A 6,778-nucleotide genomic window follows, 5' to 3' on the forward strand; every position below is an offset into this window, starting at 1 on the left:
AGGTGGAAGAAGGGAAGACTTGTAAATTTCTTTCTTTTTAACCAGAGATCTCAAGTAAAAAACCTTCCATTTCAAATTACTTCATTTTTTAGGTTGGATGGCTGGTGGTTTCTTTTACCACTCTTTTTATTTCCTTCCTGCCTTCTTTTCTTCATCTTGATTTCTTTTCTCTGAAGGGAATAATAGAGGAGAAAGAAAAGGAGAGTTACATTTTGGGCTCAGATTTCAAAACCAAAGAGAAAGCTCAGTACATTTTTTTTCTCCCACAGAAATATTTGTGACAATAGTTTCCATAATGATTACCTACATTTAAAAAACCATCATTATTAATAGCAGTGGAAGCAGTGGTAATTGAAGAAAAATCTCCCTCCCTCCCTAGTCACTTGTTAGAAGATAAACTTCAACAAAATATTGAAATCCAAATTCAAAGAACAGTAAATATGCTTATTTTTGAGCTGCTACACTTTGAGTTCTCTTTCTTTTTTATATGTTCAAAATGTTCATCTGCTTTGGAAAACTTGGTCTAGAATAGCTACTTTGACATAAAATACACATTTTAGATCGCACGCTTTCAGACTTGGCAAATTGACTCCATGTCCTAGGACAAAAAGTGTTTTCCCCTGGAGTTAGAAAAAATGATTAACCCTGGGGGGGTGGTGTTCCTGGTTTGCCAGGGCCAATCAGAAGCTACATTTCGCTACTGTAAAAATCAACATATGGCACAGGCCCCAAGAGAAGGAAGTTGAGGTAGTTGAAAAAAGTTGTAGCCGTGTTGTGAATCCATGAGGAGGGAGGGCCAGCAGGCCCTCCCCTCCAGCCCCGGGCTGGGGGGCCTGGAGCAGCTCAGTAGCTGAGTGGAGCCCCCCCTGAGGCTGGTGATCAAGGGGGACTTCTTTTCCCTTCTTCTGTGAGGGGGAAAAAGGACTGCCACGTGCAGAGTTGAACAGAGACAGCGGTGGCTGAAAGCAAAAAAGATAGCCAGCAGCAGTGAGATGGCGTGGAGCCAGGCTCAAAGACGCAGAGAGATGTCTTGCAATAAGGGAGAGCTGGCAGCAGAACAGAGAAAACTCAATGAAGACTGTTTTGGGGGTAAGATTGAATTAAAACTCCCCAAAATCCCTTCTAGAGACCTTCTTTTGGAAAGAGGGGTGGATTTCCATTTGAAGGGAATTCCGAAATGCAGCAGCACCGGAGAAGGAGGAGTGAAAGTCTCTAAGGAAGTCCCCTGAAGGCTCGGGCTCGAGAGATTGGGATTTTCACAAAGTAAGAACAAGAAAATTCTGACCGCAATACTCAAATCTGCTGCCTTAAAAATAAAAGACACAAACTAATACCACAGAAACTAATTTGAAGGAACTGTGACCTGAAAAGTGACAAAAGAACTTTTCTCTTTTCTTCCCAGACTCTTGTTGAAGAAAAAGAGAAATTTAATCTAATGTAAATATATTATTTCATCGTAGAAGAGATTTAAGTTGTTACCTACATATATATATATGTAAATAAACCTCGTAAGTATTTTCCCCTTCCCCCAATGCTGAGTAGCTGTGTTTTGTCTGAAAACCCTCTCACACTGAAGCAAATTGTGGAAGGGAGGCTCGAACTCGGAAGTTGGATTTTTGCGGGGTCTTAAACCACCACATCCCAGGATGAATTCCTCCTCCCTTCTTTTAAACCCTTAAATACCTCTCTTCATCCATCCCCCTACTATGTTCTGTTTTTCTGGAGCATTGAATTTCTTGCTCACAAATGACCAATCACAGGGAAAATGTTGGAATTAGGTCAACCTTGCATGGGTCTACCTCAATCTTGGGCTGTTCAGTAGTGACCAGTGATGTTTGTGGGGATACAAACACTATTTTTCTCTATGTGAATGACTTGTTGACAGTACCAAATAGGGATTTCCTATTTTTGATCATGAAGTTTTCTTTTTTTTGGCCAGTGGTTGTCTAAACTTGGAAATACCAAGCAACTGAGTGATGAGCAGTGGGGGTTCAGTAGTCAGTCTCCATGTACATATGTATATGTGTTTATGTAGCTCCTGTGCACAGACACAGAAGAAGAAAACCTGAAGTTTCAGGTACTTTTTACTGATGGAATAGCTGCAGAGTGACTGAGATGAATCAAATGACTTGAAAGAACAAAAGTTCAGGGAAATAGGCACAGCTGTAATCCCAGTGATTTATGAGCATTGTGAAGGATTTACCACATTCTTGCATCAGTTCACATGATAAATTTACTTTGGTCACTGCCTTCTGACTCACCATGAGAACTAATTTGCAAACTTGAGATATCTGAATCTTAAACTATTCTCTTTATTATTCATGATGAATAGAAAATCATTGCATTAACATTCTAGGTTTTTTATTTAAAATTTAAGATTGACTGAAAATGAAAATTGCGAAGGTAAGCGTTCAAGTTGTGCAAAACTTAGGCTAAATAATTTTATTTTATTCACTATTCCTGACATTGTCTTTCAGTCTTCCCTCATTTGAACTGTTCTCTTTTTCCCAACTTTTCAAATATACAGCAGCCAAACAAAGAAACACTGCAAATTCTTGTAAAATTTGATGTTTCTCTGTGTGGCTACAGCTGCGATTTCTTCATTGTTTATGTTACTAAACATTGTTTGTTTTTTGTTTTTTGTTTTTTTTTTTGCTGTTCCCATGCCTGTACCTTTGCTCTCTGCTGTTCCTTGTTCAGGAAAAATTGTGCTGATTAGCACCCAGACAGGAAAAATGTGCAGGGAAATGATACAAAAAGGCCACTCAGATTTATCTGAAATATTTTTGAAATTCTGTAGCAGGAACACGTATGTCACCTTCTGCCATAAGTATAAATTGCTTCAGCTCATTTCCTACTTGAAGTGTGAGTTGTATTTATAAGGAGTGGGTTTTAATTTTTAGTTGTTATTTCAAAGGTCAGCTGGCACACACAAGCAGCATACCAATGACAGGAGTTAATCATTTAGCTATCAGAAGATAACAGCATTAACTCATATGAAGTACAGGGACAACATCACATTGAGAATCATTTTCCTTGGGAAAGCAGTATTAAATTGTTGTGCGGGTCCAACTACGATAATCAAAAAGTTGAATGGAATGTGAACTTGCAAGTATGTAAGATACTCCCTGGTGAATTCATATGTATCCTATGATAATTTCACACAGTTGTGGTAAACGCAAGGTATGGCACATCCTTCATTGAGGGACAGCAGCCTTTGGTTTACCAGTATGTACTGGAGAATTGAGACAGCAATTTTTCGGCTTTGCTCCAGATAATTTGTTATTCTACCTGTGTTCTAAGAATGTCTCAATAATTCCTACCCTCTGGTAAGACAGGATTGGGTAGAGACTGGCGTTTTGTCAAAGTTTGGACAAAAGTGAGTAGAGCCTCCTAAATGACACAGCAAAAGGAACTATGAATTACTTACTTTCATGTTCTTTCTATTTCAGGACCTGGTCTAAAAAACTGAGAATGCACGTCTTCATGCATTAATAGCATACTGCTTAATTGATTTGGTCAAAGACTTCTTTGGTCAAGATTTCAAAAGATTTTTGGAAGGTGCTAAGTACTGACTTCGAAAAATAGACTAAGAAAGGTATTTGAGGCAGTAGTTGTACTGAATGAGAAACAGAGGATCCCTGAAAAACCTGTCCAGTTTTCTGGAGCTACCTCAAAAGCTATATAGCAAACAGGAGATTTGATTTTTGCAATACAGGACATCACAAAATTGTCAATCATCTGCCTGCCTGCTGCCAACTGCTCCAGTAGCGAAACTCATTCCTGGGACAGGACAGTCAGAAATATTGACATTGTTCCCTACTAAGATAGTAGCTTTAAAACCTGGCTGACATTTGATAGGAATACTGTGAGCTTCCTGAAATTTACATTCCCAACCAGCCCCGGCAATACTAAAGCCAATTCTCTTTTCAGGGGTAATAATCATAATCATCACAATAATAAAGTAATAATAATAATTTTCTTTGCAATTCAGATCATGACAGAAAACTTGCCAGAACAGTTACAAAACCTTGCAGAATTGATGACATTAAGGAAATTTATTTGGCAAGGAAGTTGAGACTATGTCAAGAGGAGAATAAGATGGTAAGAAAATGAAAAAGGAATCCAGAACCCTGCATGACCACCCAGATCTGTGCAAAAGGCACCAGTGACTAATTACGGATGTGTAAGCTTACAACGAGCAAAACCAGAAAAACTAGTGTTTTCCCTTAGATGATGTGTTTTCACGTATGACTGGAAGGACTTTTCTTTATGTTACCCCCTGTTGTGATCATTTATTCCTCAGAAGTCTGGGTGAAAATCCTCTTCCCATTCTGGACTGGTGCCACTGTTTAACTACAGGCACATGCAATGCATATTCCAATGAACAGAGCTCCTCATGTTTCCCAACAAAAAGCGATATGCCAGCTCCCCTCAAACTTCTGCCAGAGGCCCATGGGGAACAGTAATTCTTCTGTGATCTCTTCCAGTGAGTGTGATAGCTTTACCATACCATGCTCTTCCAGACAAGGAAGGATTATCTGTGATTGAAATAGTGACATGAAAGAACTGAGTGGGAAAGCCCGTGTTTAATGAAAACAAGAACCTGCTGTGAAGGTGTTTAAAAAATGTAGGACACCATCAAAAACCAAGACTTACTATTGTATCTATCATAAAACCATAAAAATACAGAGGGGACTTCTGTCTGCTAAGGAAGTTACTTATTATATTGCTTATAACTAAAGAAAAATAAAAACCATATGACAGCCTAAGAAATTCTAGCATCTAATAAGTTTTGATAAATAGCTTCTGTAGAGCTTGTGCAAATAGAGATTAACTTTAAAAATGCTATTGTCCCCAGCGAACAGATGTTCAACAACTGAAGTTGAGAGACAGTCAAGGATAGTAGATTGCATCCTGAGTGATACTGAAGGGTTGTCAGTGAATATACACATGATAACATGTCGAGGACATCAAATGACTCTCCCTGACTCTCCCAGTGCCAGAAGCCTCTTTTTGACAAAGCTGCATTGCATTTGGAGGAACAGTGAGGAAGTACCTTACCAGTCAATCTCTCCTGGGACATGGTACATTCACATGAAGACAGTTTGTTCATTTGAGGTGCCCATGGCTTGAAGTTGACTTGATATTGCCTGGATGGTTTCTGTAGCTTTAGTCACTCAATACAGTTAAAGGCTCACTAAAAATCTGAATCTTGACCATCGGACTATACTTTTCTTTTCCAAACTCTGCCAGTGCACAGAGAACAACCCTAGAGCCACAGGATTTCTGCAGCTCAGGGGACATGTTCAGTCCAGGGACCAAGTGAAGGCTCAAAATCCACGTCTCTGTTGTAGTGGAAAAGCTTATATCCTTTCTATGTGCTTAATGTTATGATACAGACCTTGTGGTACTTTCCTTAATGATAGTATATATGATAGATAGATTATTACAACGGCTCTAGGAATAATCAAAGTTTCAATTACTTCTCCTAGCTTATGTTTTTGCAGTTTTTAAATTTTGTGAATTGGAAATAGTTAAGACAGCTCTCACTTTAATTTATAGTCTTGGCTTTGTGCTCTGCAGTAGGCACTGAGACTGAAAAACAATTCTGAAAAAATAGACAAGGAGCTTAATTTGCTAATGATTAATTAAAATATATATAGGAGAAAAAAGGAAAAAAAGTCACAAAAATATTGTTGTATGTCTTGTTATGGCTGAAACTGCGTCTTAATAAACTGTAGATTTTATGCATAGTTAACCTGTTCACACCCAGGCAATTGCTGTAGGAAAAAAAGAAGTTAAAACATTACTATAGGTTCCAGTTTTTCAATGTCCTGAATTATTAGTGGAAGCTAAAGAAGAATGAAAAACTGAGCCCCAGAAGGTGATGAATATTTCTATGAGAAGTGCTAAGCAATTGGAATAAATCATTATGAAAAGTGGGGAACATGTGAGACAGGCAACAAATAACTGGAGGGCACTTTTTTGTTACCAGTCTGTATTAAAGTCTGTTTGTAACCATGGCAACTGGAAGTCCACATTTACAGCATTGCTATCAACAAATATTGAAGAGTAACTTACAGCACTTTTCACATTCAAGCAATATTAGCTGCTTTCCCCACTGTGCCCAACACATATGTCCTCTGACCCCAGGCTTCTTCCTTCACAGGACAATCCACAGTAGGGCCAGTTAGGCCCTGCAAGTCTGCGTTGCTCCCTCTTTCAAGTGGACTGGCACACAGCATTCCTTTTTTCTCATTATTAAACCTTTGTCAATGATAATTTTTAAGTTTTACAAGGTGGGCCAGCTATCCCACAGGGGACATAAAAATAACTCTGATTTAGCAAAGAGGCATTGTCATGTAGGAATGCAGTAAACAGTGTGATAATCAAAGATCTAATGATGCACTGAAATTTTTATGCACACCTACTCTTAAACACCATATCAAAGCATTCTGGAACGCTTTGGAACAAATATTTTGAAATAAACTTAAGACAAAAATCAGTTTTTTCTTTTCTTTCTTCTTTGTCCATAGACTCCATAAGATCTGCTTGCACCAGTGTCTTAAATTAAACCATTACAGGGACTTTGTATGTAAATGTATTTTCTCTAAAACATATGGAACTCTTTTAAATTGGACATCAATTCTGAATTCCATATTTTTCTGTTGATTTTGGTGGTGGTGAGTTTTTCTTTATTGGCCCATAATACTATCTTTATCAGAAACTGTTACCTGTTTTCATCAAACAATTCTCCACATAACTAAACTATGAG

General features: G+C 38.2%; 1 long non-coding RNA gene across 1 annotated transcript; it reads left to right on the forward strand.

The window, feature by feature from the left end:
• Positions 1 to 3,838: 3,838 nt before the first annotated feature.
• Positions 3,839 to 6,508, forward strand: LOC120322795. Its single transcript, XR_005562716.1, has 2 exons — positions 3,839 to 4,104; positions 4,862 to 6,508. It is a non-coding gene; the product is annotated as an uncharacterized LOC120322795 (long non-coding RNA).
• Positions 6,509 to 6,778: the final 270 nt, after the last annotated feature.

Source organism: Pipra filicauda, unplaced genomic scaffold, assembly GCF_003945595.2.
Source record: "Pipra filicauda isolate LSUMZ 115617 unplaced genomic scaffold, ASM394559v2 scaffold154_size2910363_pilon, whole genome shotgun sequence".
Classification (NCBI taxonomy): Eukaryota; Metazoa; Chordata; class Aves; order Passeriformes; family Pipridae; genus Pipra; species Pipra filicauda.